The sequence below is a fragment of the Nannospalax galili genome, unplaced genomic scaffold (genome assembly GCF_000622305.1).
Source record: "Nannospalax galili isolate Female #2095 unplaced genomic scaffold, S.galili_v1.0 scaffold957, whole genome shotgun sequence".
In the NCBI taxonomy this organism is placed as follows: Eukaryota; Metazoa; Chordata; class Mammalia; order Rodentia; family Spalacidae; genus Nannospalax; species Nannospalax galili.
Window position 1 is genome coordinate 3,432 of NW_008340047.1, and position 619 is coordinate 4,050.

Sequence of the window (619 nt, forward strand, 5' to 3'; positions counted from 1 at the left end):
CTCTCAAAATGTCCTGTAATGGTGGTGGGTCACCTGTCCTCTTGATCAGGGAGGCCGAGGAAACCCCACCAAGATGGACTTGAACCAGTGTCCAGTCTACAAAGAGGAGGGTCAACACAGAGGAATCACTTCCTCCATGCTTCCAAGCGAAGCCAACCGTGGTCAAGCAGGACCTTTGACTTATCTTCACAAAGGCGGAACTGGTAAAAGAAAGGAGCCAGAGGCTCCTCCCAAGCCCATGTGACCCCTGAGGAACAGGTCCTCAAACGACCTTAACAGTAAACATAAATTGGTTTGTCAGGGCCAACTGTATGGCCTTAAACATCCAAAAGGGAAGTATAACCAAAGATTAAAGGGATCAATATAATTTCTTAAGAGTCCATATGCATGGCTAAAGGCTACATAATAAGCAACAGTGCCAAATAGGAGATACCTTCTTTTGAGTTGTTGGCCAGGGTAAACAAAGGGACTCCCTAGGCATTAAGCCAGCATAGAACTGGCAAAATGAACAGCAGACCCTAATCTTACCTAAAGGAGTGTTGACAACTGATTGCTGCTAGAAGAGGATCAGCTGACCCTCCTCAAACAAAGACCTCTAGATAGGCTGACTAGATTCAAC